Consider the following 20570-nt stretch of genomic DNA (forward strand, 5'->3'; position numbering starts at 1 on the left):
GCACTGGGTAGATTAGGCTTGGAGGGTCTATTGCTGTCCTTGTATCCCAACTGTATTTTCTAGTGGATTGATTACCGCTTGGAGGGCGGCGGAGAGGTTTTTCGCCGAGGTCTTCGGTTTCCTCTTCGATAACATATCTGGTGTTATCGCTGTGTTTGCATCTTCCTTCCTCTCTATCTCTGCCTTTACATTATCTGCTGTGGTTTATTTTGTTGTGGCTTAGATAGTTGTTTAATCAATTCCATGTTATAGCATATGTTAAGTTTCCGCACACTAGTTGTTTAACATATTGCGTGTGTTGATTAAATTGGTTTTTGGGGGTCTAAACGTTCAAAAGTGTTTTTGTACACGTTTTTGAACTTTCAATTGGTATCAGAGCGGGTACACATCTGTTTGGTTTCATAACCATTGTGTGATCCTTGACTCCCTTTCTGTTTGAGATAGATAGGTCTCAATCCCTTAATGCACCTCCATATTTTGATGGAAGTAATTATGCATTTTGGAAGGTTCGTATGAGAGCCTTTTTATGCTCTATTGATGAATCCGTGTGGGATGCTGTTGAGATGGGTTGGACCAAACCTGAAGCAGCCAAATCCACATGGGATAAGGCAGCACTTACTGCATCTAATGCTAACAGTAAAGCACTAAATGCTATTTTCTGTGGTGTGTCTCCAGATGAATTTCACAGGATTTCTCACATTATTATTGCCAAAGATGCATGGGAGATTCTGGAAACAACTTATGAAGGCACGAAGAAGGTGAAAGATACCAAGTTACAAATGCTGACCACTCGGTTTGAGGAACTCAAGATGAGTGAGGATGAGTCCTTCGACTCGTTCTATGGGAAGTTAAATGAAGTAGTTGTCAGCAAGTTTAACTTGGGGGAGAAGATGGAGGACTCTAAGATTGTAAGGAAGATCCTTCGATCATTGCCGGAAAGCTTCCGTGCCAAAGTGACAGCCATTGAAGAGAGCAAGGATCTTGACGACATCAAGGTGCAGGAGCTGGTTGGTTCTCTACAAACCTATGAAATGTCGCTGCCAAATCAACGGAAGGGTAAATCCATTGCTCTAAAGACCGTTAATGAGAAGGTGGAAGATCAAGGCTCTTCGGGAGAAGATATGGTGGACAAGGATGTAGCCTATCTTGTTAAAAATTTCAAGAAGTTTTTGAAATTCAAAAACAATGGAAAATTTGATGATAAGAGAAAATTCCAAAATTCTGGAAGGGAGAAGAGGGATTTCCAAAGGAAAGATGGAAAAGAATCCCAATCCACACAAGGTGTTACTTGTTTTGAATGCAACGGGCATGGACACTTCAAGAGGGAATGTCCTAACTATTTGAAATCAAAAGGCAAGGTGTATGCCACGACCTTGAGTGATTCAGACTCGTCCGACTCAGAATCTGAAGAGAGCTGTGATGGAGAAGGGAACTACTCAGCTTTCATGACTATTGCTCATGTTGAGTCTTCGGATGAATTGAATTTGCTTGTTCAAGACCTTGGAGAACATAGTGAGGATGACTCACTAGGAATTGCTGAAGAATCTGAAGCTGAAGAAGAAGAAAGCACAGCAACTCTTCAAGAAAATTACAACTCACTTTTGGAGAAATCAGGTGAATACACAAGGGTAGCCAAGGCTGCTGTGAGAAAGATGAAGAAGGCTGAGGAGGACTACAAAAGTCTCCTAATCCGGTATAGGGAGGCCAAATGCGAGATTGAAACTCTTAATGGTAAGCTGTCCGAAGCCTACACTAAAGTGAGATTCCTTGAGAATGAGGTTGTTCAAGCAAATGCAAAAATAGAAAGGGTCACCACCAAGAAGCTTGATGATGTTATATCATCTCAAAAGAGCTTCTCAGACAAATCCGGACTGGGATATACCGGAGGAAGTAGCTCAACTGGAAATATCACCAAAGAAGTGAAGTTTGTGAAGTCCAAAGATCCAGTTGTAGCTGACTCTACGAGTGTGAACCTCGAGGTGGAGAAAAAGAAGAATGTGGTGGACCAACGGATGCTGAATCATCGGAATCAGTCTATGGGCAGGTCCGAGTCTCGTGCCAAGTCACGTCCACGACCACAAAGAGGTCCTAGAGGAATGTATGTGTGCCATTATTGCGGACTTCAAGGGCACACTCGACCAAATTGCCAAAAGCTGAGGGCAATGAACAGTGCTACTCCTCAAAGGTCAAGAGGACCAAGAGTTGATAGGAGAACTTGGGCAGGTGATCAACCTAGAGAGCAACATGGAGATCCCGGAATGATGGACGTGATGAAGATGATTGGTGCATTCACCAACTGCTTGGAAAGCTTCTCACGAAGGTTTGAAAGCCCTAACTCCCGTACCCAATCCTTTAAGGAAATCACCCCAAACGCAAGTGACGTGTGGGTGAAAAGGGGTACTCATGCATAAGCACTACAACATGTCCATGCATTAATACTTCCTATGCTTTGTGACTATGGTTGTTTGATATGCTTGTTGTTTTTGATTGTGTCTGTTTGTTTGTGAATTTTTCTTAATTGTGTTTTATCAATCTTTTTGTTTCTTGAGTCAAAAATCCAAAAATTACATAAAAAATTTGAAAATCAAAAAGGCTTGATTGACTTTGTTGAGTTGTGTCTTAAAACTCGTTTTGTCGTGTACCTTTGTGCTAATGGCTTTGTGCATTGTCGAGCATTGCTTGTCTTCATGCACTCATATCACTATGGGAAAAATCTTGAAATCTATGTGATTGTTGTAAATAGATCTTCAAACTTGTCATGAATGATTAGTGAATGGTTATGTTGATCTTGAAACATGCATAGTCTTGTGTCTATATCTCTTCCCATTTTTTATTTTTTTGTTTTGCTAAAAAGAGCTCACTAAATGTAAATCTCCAAATGAAAAGAGATATTGAGCTGCAAAAGCCTGTCGCACATTCTAGTATTTGACTAGGAAAAAGGGTAAGCGACCTTATATCAAAAGTGAAATTTCTTTCAAAAAGGCCAAAGGCCTGTTCTTCAAAGAAAAATGTTGTCTATACCTCTCACAATGAGAGATGATTGCCTCAAAAGATCAAATGTTATGGCTGAAAGTGGAGTCAAATGAAAGGCTCCAAGTTATGTTATCAAGTTGTGTGAGAAGTCATATATTCATATTACTATAATTGAGATTGGTCACATGATCTAGTGCTAATTATGTATGCCTTGGTTGAATTGATCATTGAAGCTTCACATTAGACAAAGGACTATTTCATTGTTGATATCCACACACAACACACAAGTTTTTGTTCAATAAATGCCATATTCATTTGTGTGATTGTACTTGATAAAATGTGTTTTCACATGCTCAATCTTTGTTAATTCAAGCACAAAAAGATTTTTGAGTGTTTTAGGTGTTTTTGGAAAGTGTTTTGCTGGAAAAATCTGAAAATTTCAAAAATACAGTTTTGCCCTGTTTTGGCGGCTCTGTCGCGGGTATGTCAAGTCGCGAGCCTCAGTCGCATCTTCGCTGGTCAGTTTTGGCGACTTGTTCGCGAGTGGAAGGTCCAGTCGCGAGATTCACTCAGAGATTTTCGCGGCTCAGCTCGCGACACACTCGCGGGTAGACCTCCCAGTCGCGAAAAACACTTAGAAAAATTTTTCAAAATTTTCCTCTTGTGTGCTTTGGTGGCTTGAGCTGGCGACTGTGTGGCGACTTGAACCAGTCGCGAAAATCGCGTGTTTTGCAGAAACAGGAGCAGTTTTTAAACCTCTTTCAGTTTTCCCTCGAACTTTTGTAACTGTTCATCTTCTCTTAAAACTGCTGTTTTCTCCCAAAACTCTTCGTGAATCCATTTTTCAAACCCTTTTGGTGCTTCGTTTCTTCTCCAAATCATCAAGAAAAGGTATGGGTTTTGCTTTCTCAATCTCAGTTTCTTTTTCTGTTACTGTTTGGTCTGGTATTGTGTTCGTTATTCTTATCTCTTTGTGTAATGGGTATGGAGTATCATGTTTTGATATTGTTCTCACCAGTTTTCATGCTGAGCAGTCAATGTGTTTTTCATTGTTCTGAATTTTTGCTGATTATTGAATCTGAGAATCTTTTCTGAAATGGGTTTGGTGTTTATGTGACTTACTCATTACACTTGCCGGAATATTGATGTGTGGATGTTTGGTTTTCTTCATGATTGAAATATTTTCCCCATGCTCATGTCTCTGATGGAGTGTTGTATGTGATCTGTTCAAAATGATTCAAATGCTGTTTCCTATTGCATATCATGGTCATGTCAACCTGTCTCAATGACAGTTGTGATGTATTTCTTCTTCTTGGTACACTTTTACCAAATTTTGTTGCCCGGATTAGTTTGTGTTTCTGTGAACTGTTGGAAGGTTTGTTTGGGTCTGTATTTTTTTTTTTTTCAGTCTGGGTTTCTACATTGAAATTTTGGTTTTACTGAATCTTGTTGACAATCTTTTGTGGGGTATTGTTGCTTGGTTCTTTTCTGTTGGTCTGTTCTCTTGCAGATGTCTCGTCGATCTTCCAGGGGTAAAGACATTGTTGCTGACGAATCAGCATCCCCAGTTGCTAAAAGGACTCGTCTATCATCTCAAGCATCTCAAGATCCCAATGAGGATAGATTCAGAGTTCCCCTGAACTCACACGCCTACTCAAATGTGTTTGACAAGTCAACAACTATAGTGGAGCGGGTAGTAGAGTTCAACACCTTAGGGACTACATTCATCCCTCGAATCTTTGAGAAACGAGACTGGGCAAACTTGTTCGGAAACTTTGATGATCCAATGGATGAGCTGGTCAAAGAATGCTTCTCCAATGCATCTGATCTTGGACCTGTCCTCGTTTTCTGGGTCAGAGGAACAGAGTTTAGTGTTACCCCAGACTCCATCGCAGATCTTCTCAGCATCACCAGACCTCAGAATGTGAATTTAACTCCCTATGATGAACGAAATCCAGAGGTTGGGGAAATTCTACAAATCCTAGGACACGATCATGAGGTGTCTAGTGCAGGAACTTCCATCAGCACCGCAAAGTTTGCACCTGAGTTGACCACACTGAAGTTGATCATGTTCACCAATCTCTACCCACTGTCCAACACTACATTCATCAATCTTGGGAGAGCTATATTTCTGTGTGATCTCATTACCGGAGCCCCCATTGATATATGTGCTCATATCTACTACAACTTGAGGAAGATCGCTTGTCGATCTACAGCTCGAGGAATCATTCCATTTTGCAGTCTCGTCATGAAACTCATCCTTAGTGCTGGCATTACTCCTCCTGCAGATGGTAAAATGTTGACTCGTCAACGTCCCATTTCTTTGTTCACTCTTCAAGCGAGCAGAAGTCACTCCTCCAAATCACCAAGACATGCTCACATCTCTCCGGGTCCTTCATTTGCCCCTGACTCAGAGACACTTGCACATACCACATCTGCATCTCGTGATGTTCCTGAAGCTTCACCGGCTGGTATTCCGCAAGCACAAACTGCTTCTCCTACTGACAGAGTCGGCAGTGTTCTTGAGCATATTCAGAAACAAGTTGATGAGCTTGTGGCTCTTCTCTACTCCACAAACAACCATGTCCAAATGCGCCTCGAGACTATGGAGAATCAGCTAGATGAGATTCAACGAAAGTTGGACGAGAGTCTTTAGCTATTCGTGACAAAAAGGGGGAGAGCATTCAGTAAGGGGGAGAAAAGTTCAAAGGGAAGTGTGCATAGTGATAGGGGGAGTACACACACACACATACTTTTGTTTTGTTTTTCGTATGGTTCTTTTGGTTTTGATACACTGTGTTTTGGTGTATAACTGTTTCTAAATCTTTTCATATACTCTTGGATAAACTTTTATATATGTTTGATGATGTTATTCAGGTATTTGTTGGTTTGTACCCATATGCTTTTGTAAGCTTTGAGGGTTTATGTTTTATGCATAGTTTGTAGGCCTTGTGGTATGTACCATGCTTAAGTGCAGCCTTTATGCTATGTTGAAATCAGTACTTTAATCTAAATGTTCTGCATTGTGATTGTTGTACTGTCACTCTTGTGCCCTTGTAGGATTGTTCCTAGATGCATATGCCTTGTGTGCTATGCATTGGTTGAGTGTTGTACATACAAGTGTCTTGCCTTGTGCTTGTTAACTTGTATGTCCTTGTGTTCATTCCAAGTGTGAATGAACACTGTGATCACTACCTTGTGGTGTTCACTTGGTTGATCAAGCCTTGGTTTGTTTATTAACTCCATCTTTGCTTGATCACATATTGCCTGTTTCATATGCATTTATAATTTTCTGCTTACAATGATCATGGTGTATTGTTGTGTTTCAGGAGTTTATGTTCATATGATTCAAGTGCTTCACAGCTTCTAGAATTAGGTGTGAGTGAGTTTTGATCAACTGTTCCCAACTCACATGTTAAGTCTAGAGTCTGTTTTAGGGTTTTGTCACGGAATAGCCAAAGGGGGAGATTGTAAGGTTGAATTTATTCAACCATCTAATTGGCTTTATTCCGTGCCAAATTTGCTTGTAATTCAGCATTTAGTAACCCTGTATTTAGGTGGGATTGTTGTAAGGGTAGTGAGTGAGATAGTGTGAAGATTGCTCAAGAGTGTGCAAGAAAACAGAGTGTCGCGGCTGGGACTCGCGACTGGACTCGCGGCTTCAACCCGCCAGAAGATGCACACGTGCCAAGCATGCTGGAAGATGAACAGTCATGCTAGCTGGAGCACTACAGGACAAAACAGGACAACTGGCCATACGGTTAACTCGCGACTGGAACTCGCGACTCAGTCAAGCCGCGAGGTCAAGCCGCGAGCCACCCCTGTTTTGGAAAAACCTGACGTTTCGCATTCCACTCCTCTTCAGTATAAATACCCTTTTAACCCACGATTGAAAGAGAGCTTCCAGAGAGAATTTTGAGAGAGAAACCCTAAAGAAAAACCAGATTGTTTCACCCACAATCTCTACCTTAGAGTCTCATCAAATTCCCTCACTCTCTTCCTCTCCATTGTCAAATCCTTGAGAGGCCTTTATACCAAACCTGGTTCTCACCATTATCATCCCTGTGAGACAGTCGTTTGGAGTTCTGGGAAGCAGTTAGGAAGGAGCCAATCTTCATTGGTTGATGCTACGGTGAAGTAGCGGAATCCGGAAAGCTAGAAAAGAAAAAGGTTCGGCGCAACCTCGTTGGAGCAAGAAGCTTGGAGGGCTTAGGTGCACTGGGTAGATTAGGCTTGGAGGGTCTATTGCTGTCCTTGTATCCCAACTGTATTTTCTAGTGGATTGATTACCGCTTGGAGGGCGGCGGAGAGGTTTTTCGCCGAGGTCTTCGGTTTCCTCTTCGATAACATATCTGGTGTTATCGCTGTGTTTGCATCTTCCTTCCTCTCTATCTCTGCCTTTACATTATCTGCTGTGGTTTATTTTGTTGTGGCTTAGATAGTTGTTTAATCAATTCCATGTTATAGCATATGTTAAGTTTCCGCACACTAGTTGTTTAACATATTGCGTGTGTTGATTAAATTGGTTTTTGGGGGTCTAAACGTTCAAAAGTGTTTTTGTACACGTTTTTGAACTTTCAACACGATTCGAGGTCCCTCGTACCCTCATTTCAGATAATGGACTCCAGTTTGATAGTAAGGCCTTCTAAAAATATTGCTGCGAGCTGGGGATCACTAACAGGTACTCAACTCCAGCTTATCCTCAAGGGAACGGTCAAGTCGAGGCCATCAACAAGGTCATAGTTAATGGGCTTAAAAGGAGACTAGACGACGCTAAGGGAAGATGGGTAGAAGAGCTGCCGCACGTCTTATGGACTTATCGAACTACTCCACAATGGTCCATAGGGGAGACACCTTTTGCCCTGACTTATGGGGCCGAGGTTGTTATCCCCCTAGAGGTAAACTTCCCAACACTGAGGACGAAATCCTTCACCCTGGACAGTAATGATGAACTACTGGGGTAGAACCTGGACCTAATCGATGAACGAAGGGAAAAGGCAACGATCCATTTAGCCTATTACCACCAGAAGCTCAAACAGGGTTATGATGCCAACGTGAAGCCCAGGCCGCTAGCACCAGGAGATTTAGTGTTGAGGGAAGTTGTAGGTGCTGCGAAGAATCCGTCCTGGGGAAAGCTGGGACCTAATTGGGAAGGGCCATACATTACTTCAGTCGCGGGAATAGGAGCTTTCTACCTAGAAGACTTAAATGAAAGGGCTGTACCTCGTCCATGGAATGTAAATAACCTGAGAAGGTATTATTATTAATAACAACATTTCCCCAATTCAAATTTTAAGTCTATTACGATTGTATGTCTCGCATCCTAGCAACTTTCTAAATGCTAGACAGAACCAAGGTCTTGCATGGTCCTCGGACTCAAACCTATGGGGAAACTAGACACTCCAAGAAAATTTAAGTGCTAGACAGAACCAAGGTCTTGCATGGTCCTCGGACTCAAACCTATGGGGAAACTAGACACTCCAAGAAAATCTAAGTGCTAGATAGAACCAAGGTCTTGCATGGTCCTCGGACTCAAACTTATGGGGAAACTAGACACTCCAAGAAAATCTAAATGCTAGACAGAACCAAGGTCTTGCATGATCCTCGGACACAAACCTGTGGGGAAACTAGATACTCCAAGAAAATCTAAGTATCAGACATGGCCTAAGAACACGCTCGGCACCTTGGATTATGCACTTAGCTCCCTAGAAATATGTTTAGATGCAAACTCAGCGTCCCATGGGTACGGGTAAGTTAGAATTTTGGGATGTAATTCCAAATATATCATATGCACAACCATTCATACATGTTAAGATAACTAATTCAAAAACCATGAGATTCGCAGCAATAGTAATATTGGTAAAGGCAACAAACGTATAATTTAAAGGAAAAAGGAAGATAGGAATTTCATACATATGGTCAAATAGTTTAATTACAAGCAAATTCCAAGGTCCTCAAAACAAAAAGGGAAACTAATTAATAGCTAAACTAAAAACAAATACAAAAGTTGGCCAGGGCTCCTACTTCTTCAACTTTGTTTTGGCCACTTCTTGGGGAGGCTGAGTAGGATTAGCCTCGGGACCTTGGGAGACATCCCCTTCTTGGGGAGGCCGAGCAGGGTTAGCCTCGAGACAATGGGAGACATCCCCCTCCTTGGGAGGCTGAGCAGGATTAGCTTCAAGGCCCTTGGAGACATCAGCAAGGGGAATGATCTGAAGGGGCTGAACCAAGAGGGCCGGCTCCTCGGCATCAAAGACCTGAGCACTGACTGTGGACTTGGCAGCCTCCTGGGCACCTCAAGATTCAAACCTCCAGGTGTTCTGTCACCCTATGAAGCCCTCCTCCCTTAGTTGGCTCGTCAGGAGTGGGAACGAACTGAGCAGCTTCTGGTTGAGCAGCCTCAACCTCCTGTGGAGTGCTCACAGCCTCGGAGCTGGCGGAGGCGGTCTCACGGATAGCCGGAGGATAGTACACCTTCTCCGCCTTCCACAGGTCAGACGAAGCCTCCACCCCAGCTCGTTTGAGGGCTTCATTCCAAACCTGGGAGCAGTATACCTTGCATACACCAGGAATTTGAACTTTAAGGATGGCCTGGGTATCAGCCACCCCCGCATCGTAAGCCTCCTCCTCGGCTTTGTCCTTGGAGGTCTCGATCTCCGTCTTGGCAAACTCAGCCTCTGTCTTGGCCCTCATGGCTTCCTCCCTGGCCCATTCCGCGACACCCTTAGCCCCCTTTGCCTCGGTCAGTTTCTTCTTTAAATCATCGATCTGCTCTTTGGCGATCCCCAATTTCTCCTCGGCAGCGAGTAAGCGCCTCGTCTGATCCTCGGCCTGTTTTTGGGCACTGGCCAAGCCTGCCTCAGCACTATCCCTGGCCTTGGTCATCTCCTTTAAATCCTCCCTGGCCTTCGTGAGGTCAGCCTCGAAATTTTTAAGGGTTCGCGCAGCCTCTATACGCTTATTACGCTCAAGTTCTACGGACTTACTCTGCCCCTTAGCCTCATCCTCCAGCCTATAGGTGGCCTGGACGACCTGCCAATTGAAACAAACACATCATGAATGAAAATCTAGGAGCAAAATTCGATGGAGTCACAGGTATTAGGAGCCTTACCATACCCAGGTACCTCTTCATGCTGAGGAAAACCTCCTGCATCCTCATATTCTTCAACTCGTTCATGTCAGTGGGGAGCAGCAGGGTCCTTTCCAACGCGTCGGCCACATAAGCGCCTTCGCCGTTTCGGAAGCTCCTCATGGATGCATCTTCCATCAGTGGCTCCCCGTGGAGCATTGGGGCAAGAAGCCAAGCATTGGGCCCAAATTGGGCATCGACCCCTTTCCCCTGGCCTTGATGCCTAATCTTTAACTGTTTTTAAACTCGCAGGGCTTCGTCCTCCTCTCGAGAGGAGCGGGATTTCCCCCCGTCCATTGGCTCCTTACCCTTGGAACTCCTCATCCTCTTTGGGTCGGTGGGCTCAGGCCGAGGAGGCAGAGTAGATTGGGGAGGGGCAGGAAGTTTGGGTCGGGGAGATTGTGACTGCGACCGGGAAGGAAAAAACCTAGTCTGGACAGGCTGGGGCTGTGGTGGGGGAGTTGGAACACTGGATTGCGACTTTCCCTGTACACCCTTCCCCGGCTGGCTGTCAATCAGGTCGAACAAGCTGGTCGGGGGCTTTCTCTTAAAACCCATCTCCGCCCGAGAAGATGTTCCCACTGACAACAGTTCTACCTTGGACGAATCAGGGTCACCCAGGTCATCGGAAGGATCCTCGGATGAATCAGCTTGGTCAAATACACCGAACTCCTCTTCGGATAAACCCAAATCACCCTCGTCCTCCGCTGCTTGGTGGGACGGAGAAGAGCCCGCCAATGGGATGCCCTCCAAGACAGGAGATCCTTCAGAGATCAAAAACCCGTGCTTGGCTACAGTGATTTTCTGAAGCCGAGGATCGTTAGCTTTGATCACGTGCTTCGGGGCGGCAAATGACTTCTGGATAGGATCATACCCTAAGATTTTGTGAGCGACTTTGACTTGGTTGTCATCTTCGTTTACAAAAACCGTCGCCTTGAGAACGGTGTCCAAATCCTCCCGGTTGGTCAGGTGAAAGTGTCGGTGAAAGACGTGTGGATCTACAAAAAGAAGACATGTTCATAGTTAATAACCGAACCATACAAATTAAGATGGCACAAAGGATTAGCCCCCTCCTACTCTCTACACCCCACTTGGTTCTCCCTCCATAGTTGGGCAAGGAAGGCCATCGTGCCACTCCCCAGATACAATAAGAAAGTCCTTGTTCAATCCTTTGCTGGACTCAGGGAGGCACTGGATTAGCCGAACCCTATCGTCCCTCGTCTTCATGTAGTAGGATTTGCCCCTTAAATGTTGGAGGTTGTAGCACCAGTTTACGTCATGATGGGTTAGTCTTACCCCTATTTTCTCGTTTAAGGCGTCCACACAACTTAGGATCCTAAACACATTAGCAGCGCACTAGGTGGGAGCTAATTGGAAATGCCTAAGGTAATCCCTCATTACCGGCCCCATGGGGATTCTCACACCCCCTTCTATAAAGGCGAGAAGGGGAATCACCACCTCGCCCGTTCTTCTCTTAAAGTGCCACTCCCCCTCCTTGCAGTACCTCAAACCCACATTGGGGGGTATCCTATAGTCGGCGATGAACTTTTCCATCGCCTCTTTGGTCTCAACCAACTTTTTTAATTTACCCATCTCTAGAAACCGCTAAAGAGACTCAGGGGATGACGGGAGAAGGAGAGGAACAAGAGAAAGATAAACCCAGAAGAGAGGAAACACGAGTTAGTGAGAGCAGAAAACTTACAGAAATGAGGAAAAGTTCCTCGGACGGGCTTTTTATGCTCGAGGGAAACTTGAGTTTGGCTGGAAGTTTGATTGAACCCAGGATATGTGTGCCAAAACTCCTAAGTGCGAAAGTGAAGAGACAAATCAGTTCTAAATATTATTTATACCTCCCATTAAAAGTAACTGTGCGGATTTTCCCGCCCATAAAGGTAAGGAAATCTCCACCGTTAGATTACCATCGCATCGTTGAACGTGGGGAGCACAGAGCCACCTGCATTTAATGAAGACGCACTTCACATACCAAGGCGCCAGGAACGTGTCTCAGACAGACAAAGAGGCTTTGGTATTGATAGATGACAAGGTTTGACAAGCCATGACAAAGGCCTGATGTCATCAAAACCCTCCTCTTCATCCGAGGAGCCGGATAACAGGATTTTGAGGGGCTATTGTGGGGCCAGAGAATTTGTGATCCTGGCCCATTTTACACTACGGCCCAAGGCCCGCGCCGAGGAGAGACGTTGCCGAGGATGTGCAACGAAAGTCCAAATAGCCTAGAGATGTAGCCGAGGACGATCCTGTCCTTGGCATCCCGAAACCTAGAAGGAAAGAACGGCACGCCATCAAAGGCAGCCCCCAAAGCGCTCCCAGAAGAAAGGGCGAGTGCAGTAGGATGCGCACGGGGGTACAGTGTAGGAGCGGTTCAAGGAAAAGCTGCCACCTCTGCATTGAATGCGCCAACAAACGTCCTGGCCGCATTAATGGGAAAGGACCCCTGAACAGTGTGACTTCGGTTGCTGCAACTAACAAAAACTAGGGGAAGGCGGCTGATGGGACAAGCACTCAAGTAGTTACCTGCCTGATCAATAGATGGAAGGTCAGGATCAACTGAGAAGGGCTATATAATGTAAGAATTCCTCCATGAAAGGGGGATAGAGAAAAAAGAGAGAGAGAGAGAGGTGAGTAGTATTATGTATCGTTTCTAGGACCATTGTAACCTAGCGTACAAGAAATAATAAGAACGTTAAGCTCCTCGAACGAGAGGCCCGAGGACGAAGTTTTCCGTTTTAGCCTGCGTATTTGTTATTCAACCCATTCATGACCATGTCCGGTTGTTGCTATCCTCGCTAAAACCTAGCTTTTGAACCTACTCTCTACAAATTTATTGTATTGGGCTAGTTGGGCTTGAATCCACTTCTACCACGAAAGAAGTGTACGAACCCAGTCCCTACAATTATCATTCGATGTATATATATATATATATATATTTTGGTATATATATATTTTGGTGTTACCTATAGCCACATTTTTTGAACACAGCTATATACTTAACCTATAGCTGCGTTTTTTAAACATGGCTATAGGTCATCCTTTAATATATATATATATATATATATTATTTGGCTGGACCTATAGTCGTGTTTTAAAAACACGGCTAAAAATGCTTAAAAACACAACTATAGGTCAACTATAGCCGTGTTTTTTGTAAACGTGGCTAAAAAAAATTGCATGGAACTCATTAAGGTTTTCTATTATTACATTCATTTTTACTTTAGTTTGTAATATACTCATCTCACATCTAGGTCGGAATAAGACACCTCCCTTTAAACATTTTAAAAAATCATGAATTTTCTATTTTACCCTCAACTTAAATTGTCATCCACACCTTTTTTTAATAAGAAATTTGAGATTTTTTTTAGACCTTTTTATTTTTGGATTTTTATAGCTTTTTTAATTATCAAGAAAATTAGTGTAAGTAGTTTGCATTTTAGAGGAGGTGAGTATCTTACTCCAAACTATAGAGGGGAGGTGAGTATAATTAAAAATCCTCAAAGGAGGTTAGTGCAATTTTACTGATTTTGAAATATGAAAAAGGAGAGAGAAAAAGTAAAGTTAGAAAGAGGGCAAATTACAACTTGACAGAAATTTAAGTTGCCTACCTGTGGTTTGAAATTTGACACTTTATCTGCCTGAGGTTAGTTTAGTAAAAATTGCATAACCCATCTCTATTAAAAGAGGGCTAAATATGTAATTTTGCTCTACTTTTATATCTCTCACATCCAAAAGCACAAAAAACATAAAAATACAAGATAAAATAAGATCAACAAAAATCCAGCGGAATACTTGTATCGTGAGATTTTAAATCACAAGTAGGCAACTTAAATTTTGCTTAGACCTTAGGTGGGTAAAGTGTCAAATTTTAAATCATGGGTAGACAGCTTAAATTTCTGTCAAATCATAGGTAAGTTGTAATTTTCCCAAAAAACAAAGAAGAAACCAAGAAAAAAAGAAACAAAAAAAAAATAATAATAATGAGGTAAATAAAATTTTTTTTAAATACTAAAATTATGTCATTTTGAGATAAGGTGACATTTATTGGCCACTACATTAATTGATGTGAACAAAATGATTTTTTTCCCAAGATATCTAACGTTAAGAAAAGTGATCAAGATTTTGAAATTTTAGAGGAAAAAATCAAATTACTCTAAACTTGAGGGTTTCATTTACAATTTAATCTAATGCTAAATTGAAACACCAAGAGGTTTGTTCGAGAACAACCAAAATTCAAGGGTGATTTTGCATTTTTACCAAAATATGTGTTAGTTTTTAGATCCCTATAAACAAGATTTTTTAACCTAATTAATTAGCCAAGTGAATACTTAGGTTTATTTTTTAGATCTAAGTTAAAACAATAAATTCATATCATGTAAAGCAGCGGAAATATAAAGAAGGCCACGATATGATGACTCAGGAAAACCAAACCCGTACAAAACCTGGGGAGGATTTAACCTAACTATCCTCAAGATAAAAAGCAAATCCACTATGAAAGAATTGAAATTTGTACAATAGAGCTTATACCACTAACATTCTATTGCTACCTCGAGTAGAAAACTTGCTACCACGACCCCATGATAGCTCCAAGTCTACGGACTACGTCTTTCCTTGGCCTTTGCAACACAAGCACCCACACTTGTGACTTTGAGACTCCACTCAAAGGTTTTGGATCTCCTTAGACGTTGATCTTGTATGCAGCAACTTCTACAATACCGAATCTTGAGATTCTTCAAGGAATAACACCGGTAGAAGACTTTAGAAAGCTTTTGGGTACAAAACCCTAGATTTACAAAAGAGGCACAAGATGCACTCTAATCTCTCTAAAAAACTTTGAAAACCCTACCTAGAGTTAGCTTATGATGTCCTTTAAATATTGGAAAAAAAAAGGGATTGTGATTTGGGCTTCAAACGGATAAGTTATGGCCTTTTTATGTTTTCTGATTTTTGCTGATATGCGACTTTCGATCAATCAAGTCTAATTTCGATCGATCGAGCTTTGCAGAAATTAAATAGTAATTTCCTGCAATTACTCGATTCCAAACTTAATTTAAACCAAACTTTGAGCAAGTCTAAATCTAGACTAAATGTTTTGATCATGGTTTGCTAACATATACAAATTGAAGTTCTAATACATTAGTTCCTAAAGTATTAGAACCTAACAATATGAAATATTTACTAGTTTGGTATTGGCAACACTAGATAACTAAGAACAAAGTTTTTATACAAACTTCTCATATATCTTTATATTGAGTATAAATTTTGAAAATTTAACTGTTAGATTGCATGTTCTTATTTTCTTCATACTTGCAAAATTTCAAGAAGATCAAAGATCAATTGTTACGTTATCAAATAAATGTTAAAATTTCAAGTTGGTATGATCTAAAATTATATAAAAAAAAAAATAAGATTATTAATCGAATGGTAAATAACATTCGATTTGAATGAAATTTGATATGTATGTTAAGAACACAAGGAATATGAAATTCAACCATTATGTTAGGGACATATTTATGTAATTGGCTAATCCTTTGACAAAATACACTTTACTTGTAATTGGGTAGATCTAGGATGAGTTTAGTACTTCAAGAAACAAGTGTTCAAGTTTAGTATTGAAACCATGCAAATCTGACTAAGAAACAAGTGAAGAAGTGTTGTTTATTAAAGCTCGAAAGATGTCTCGACAGAATCCTTTCTATCGAGATTTAATGTTGAAGCTCGACACAAGCTGTATCTGTCGAAAATTACGAAATCAGAATTTCCAGATCTGATTATATGCATATCCATGAGTATTTGTGTAGGGTTTCTTTTCTCACAACCCTAGACATATATAAGGATTATTTTAAGAGTCGTCACAGGTGATGTAAAGTGATTATACACGTATATTGTGACTGGAGATAGAATTTGCCCTAGTTCATCATATTCTCTATAAAAGCTTATGCGTCTTTGCGCCAAGGGTTTTGTGACCAAGGAGCTTCCTAATTTTCATTGTTTGATGAACTAAAAAACTTTGCAGCCAACATCTTCCTCAAGTTGGTGTGTTAGTCACATATTGGGATGATTGGGATTCGTGCATCATTGGTTAGTCACGTACTAGAAGTCATGCATTGAATGGAGAGATTACCGCTACAATACAAGTCTAATTATGTATTAGGGTAAGGGTTCAACTGTAGGTTGGTATTTGGTATTGGGATTCCTTTTACTTGTAACCGCTTGTGATTGATAATAGTAAATTTTCAAGAGTGGTGACTTTAAATTCACCCGGTGGGGTTTTGCCTCAGTGATTTTCCCCATTCGTAAACAAATCATTTGTGTCAAATTTATTTTCCATTGCATTTAGTATAATTGGTGATTTATTTGTGCTACCATGCTATTGCATGTTAGTTTGACTTAATTAATTAACTTGGATAATTAGTTAATTAATTTGCCAAAGAGGTCAATACATTTTTGGCCTATCATATTAAATTTTCAAAATTTACACCTAAAAGAGAGATATATGAATAGACATGGCAAAACGGGTTAGAATTTTCTGACCCGACCCGACTCGACCCGAAAAATACCTGACCCGAACTTGATATAAATATATATATATATATATATATTTACATGAAGCAAAAACAGGTTGACCCGTGACCCGACCAGTGTTTTTTGTGGGTCAACCTGACTCGAACCATTTTTTAAAACTTTTTTTTGGTAAAAAAAAAAGTAAGACAATATTAGTTTAATTATTTGTTGTGAGCTTTAAGGAAACATTTGAGACATTTACATAACTGCATGCAAATGAATCGAAAGATGAATGGTTGAGTATTTTGTAATGAGTAAAGATTTTTAGATATCAAATAGCAAAGTATATGCCAAGATAATTTGGTTATAATAAAATAAAAAACATAGATCTAAAATTGTAGACATGTGTGAGAAACATTTATAAGTGTGAAAATAGTGAAACTAAAGTATCAAATTAGCATAATTATGAATGCTTAGACCTACTTTTTAACAATTTAAGTCCAAAATAAACGGCTTTTCAAAATAAATTATGATATTTCTTAGAGTGTGTGTTGTTTAACAACAATATGATATTCATAAAAGAAACCACATGTAAATAAATAAACAGTCAAACTTTAATGTATATTTTCAAATTGAAATAGAGTGCCAACCATAATTGATAATAGATTATAAAATTAATTTTCAATATTGTAAATTTCTTATATGTTTTTATTCTTTGTCAAGTGAGTTATCCAATAAGTCATTTGTAGTTTTGTTTTATATTTTGGGATATTAATATTGTGTAGAAATAAAACTTGTGTATTTGTTTTACTTATCTTTGTGTTATTTTGTTTTAGTTAGCAATGTTGGAATTCGAATAATTTTAAAATTATTGAATAACTATTAATAAGTTTAATTGAATTCATTCTTGATATAAGTGGTGAATTCAAAGTAATGCATTTTATATCAAGTAATTTGTTGCATGACTTTACAAATGGCAAATACAAGTCGTTTTCTTTATATATATATATAAATATATAATCATGAAAAATATTTGTCAATCCAACCTGACCCGCAACTTGATTAACCCGACTCGAACTTGACCCGACCCGCACATTTTGCCATGTCTACATATGAGAAGTTTGAAGAGTTTCTCTTCAAATTAATTTGGAGAAAAAAATTTGTTGATTACTAAAGTTTAAAGTTTTGAATCTCATTTTTTTTATTAATTAAAACAATTTATTTTAATTGACATTATGCAAATCTCTAATCAAACTACAGTAGTTGTTAGAGTCTTTGGGAATGGCACATGTAGAGCTTGTTGGGTTAGTTGAAAAAAGTGGTATTTTTTGTTTTCATTTTTAATTTTTAATGGAACCAACCACCAAAAAAAAAAACTCTTGCTTGGTTTAAGAATTCATACTCAATTTTCATTTTTAGTACTCTAAAAGTTGAATTTGAATAAAAAAAATGAAAACACTTTTTCATCATTTTCATTTTCATAGAAAGGGAATATAGTGGCAATTTGGTAAATATTGTGAAAACGCAAGGGGTCCCACCTAAGTGATGTGAGTGTGTAAGTGAAAAAAGTAACTTAAAAAAAATTAATGTCAAACCTATGTATGATGTATATTATACTCAAATTGTGTTTTCAAAACAACTTACCAAATAGTCTCAAATATGAAAATGGGTTCATTTTTCTAATTTAATTTTAAAACTTGAATACGGAAAAGAGAAAATGAAAAAAAAAAAAAAAAATACACCACATTTTGGAACCAAACAGGATTATAGTTTCTTTGAAAGGTATTTAGGGGGAAAAAGTCTCCATCAAGTTCTTTCTTTTCTTTTTTTTTTTCTTTTTTTCTTTTTTTTGATAAATATTCCTACCTCCTTCAAAGAATTCACATTAAAAGGGGTAAAACCACCCAACATCAATAGTGTTATATTTTAAAAAGTTTGCATACATGATACAGTAAGTAGCTTGTTACTTTATCTTCTATCTCCTCCACATTACTATGTTGGACATATTATTTTATCATGTTGTTTATATTATTTTAATGTATTGTTGCTAAAATAAAACTATTGATGTTGGGTGTTTTATAAAGTTAAGATGGTAAAATAGATAAAATATATTTTTGAGGTGTTAAAAGCTAAAATTTTTAGTTCTTTCGATGTGAATGCTTCGTGTGGAAAAGTTCAGAACATCTTTCAAATGGGTATGATGGTATTTTCTTTATTGCTAGATTGTTAACTTTAACTGAGTATGAAGAAAAGAATTGAAAGGGTACATCTAATAGTTCTTCAGTCATTAAATTTTAGAAAAATTCAAAACTATTTCAATTACTTCATTGTCGGTGGGTAACATGTATAAGGAAGCCCATCAAGGAATTCGTAGCATATATGATATAATCAAATCTTCATTTTTATTTTCTTTCTGACGCAATTTGGTTATATTGACAGATTAAACATGGAAACAAAACCTGCCTTGAGTGCAATTGGTCTTAATTAGCCACGTCATATATCTTGATTGGAGTGTTTCTTTCATTGATATTATGAAAAATCGCAAATCAAACTATAGTAGTGATGCCACGCCTTGAATCCAACTATAAAGATAGGCATGTGACGACGGCCGCACACTTATAACGTAATCACCCTACAAGTGTGCAAGGTCTTCTTAGCAACTAAAATTTATCCTCAAAATTACATCAAATAAATCCAAAATATCTCAACAATTTCTTTATGAATAGATCTCCAATAATTGTAAGGGACAAAATCCAATCCTCATGTACGTAATGCCAATTGGCCAAAAAATTTAAGACTATTACAGGACCATCTAATCCCAAAACCACTAAGCTTCTATCATGCTTACAACACAACAGCAAAACTCCTAAAACTTCTTATTATTTACGATTTGAAACTGGAGGGGAAAAAGGGGGGTGAGTTGACAACTCAATAAGTAACTAAAGTCCTAATAAGTTCTATCAAGCAAAAGATTTGTAAAATAATAAGTTGTACATAGATCGAATATTTTAATCTTACAAATATATCATAGATGGATTAGAAAATAATTAGTTTTCTATATATCAAAAGCTGTGATTTACAATAGGTTCCAAAAACACATAAGCAATTTCAAGGACTCAAAACAGTTCAAATACTTAAATATAATTCTTATTCTTAACAATCTTTATAATTATGGTCACGCTATATCCCCCTGACTGGGTATCAGATTCAGATAAAACTAGTTCCGTGCTAATGTATATCTACCATTAGTTGGGTCCAGAAACACGATAGACTCATTATGCCCCAGATAAAACTAGTTTCAATACCAATGAATAACCCTCATTGGCTAGGTATTAGAGTACTAATGAATAACCCCCATTGGCTGGGTATCAGAGTCAAAACATAGTCAGATTTTCCAAAATCATATATATCAAATCATAGTTTAAACAAGAACATATCTCATTCAAATATATATATATATATATATACATTTTTAGTAATCAAATATATTTATGACAATTCTTTATTCTTTACTTTAAATCAATGTAGCTAAAATAATTAAAATAAAATCGTAACAATTGTAAGACAATAATTAATAGCTAAAATAAAGTAATATAAGTAAAATAAAACCAATTAGGAGAAAGGTTACTGACTTCAATCCAATGCCAATTCAAAATCCTTGCAGTTTGAGTTTCCCAAGACAATCCAATGTAGCAAACTAAATAAAGAATTTACTCCAAACAAATTTGTCACTTAGATCCTTGGACCTCAAATCTCAATGCCATCCAACACCACATAGACAACAAAGCAAAGATGCTTTACACGTGAAAAGACTAAGTCCTTAGAAATCTTCAAATAATTGGTATTGGATTCATCTTTTATCTATAAATATTGAACCTTACATAACAGTAATACCCATAATGGCCAACAAGCATCTAGTTACGTTGCCCTCAATAAGAATCATGGTATAAAG

Source organism: Quercus robur, chromosome 4 (assembly GCF_932294415.1).
Source record: "Quercus robur chromosome 4, dhQueRobu3.1, whole genome shotgun sequence".
In the NCBI taxonomy this organism is placed as follows: Eukaryota; Viridiplantae; Streptophyta; class Magnoliopsida; order Fagales; family Fagaceae; genus Quercus; species Quercus robur.